The sequence below is a fragment of the Pygoscelis adeliae genome, unplaced genomic scaffold, assembly GCF_000699105.1.
Source record: "Pygoscelis adeliae isolate BGI_AS28 unplaced genomic scaffold, ASM69910v1 Scaffold327, whole genome shotgun sequence".
In the NCBI taxonomy this organism is placed as follows: Eukaryota; Metazoa; Chordata; class Aves; order Sphenisciformes; family Spheniscidae; genus Pygoscelis; species Pygoscelis adeliae.
Genome location: NW_008825300.1, coordinates 15629 through 16169, shown reverse-complemented (window position 1 = coordinate 16169; position 541 = coordinate 15629).

The following is a 541-nucleotide window of genomic DNA, read 5'->3' as shown; positions in this document are numbered from 1 at the left end:
TGGGGCCGGCGCCGGGCCGAGGGGCGGGGAAGGCGTCCCTCGGCTTTATTTCTGTCCGGGCAGAAAACGCCCCCTGTCTCTGCTGATGAGTTCTGGGCGACACTTTACTCCCTACAAATACGACGTATTTTCTACCTCAGCATCCTAAAAGCAAATAACCGGTTTGCAACTAAAGCATGGTGGCGGAATTACCCTGCTGCGTGATAAACGCGCCGAAGGCCAAACCCTGTGGCCTAAAAGGCTGGGAAGTGGTGCCTGGAAGGGAAGGAGGAAAGAGACATTTCCCTGGGAAGTCTAAAAAGACCTTCAATAGCGTGTGCACACAAAAGTAATGGTTTTGCAGAGTTTTGCCTCCCCTGCAGGAGCGAGGAGGGATCACGCAAGTGCAGGAGCTCGTGGGCTGAAGGACGGACAGGGGTTCTTGCAGTAGCCGGAGTCCCCTCAGTGAGCGCAGCGTGGCTGAGGCTACCTCAGAGGAACACCAGGCAAAGGGCTGAAAACATCCAGAAAAAGACAGAAACTGTTTACAGTTGAGTCCTGC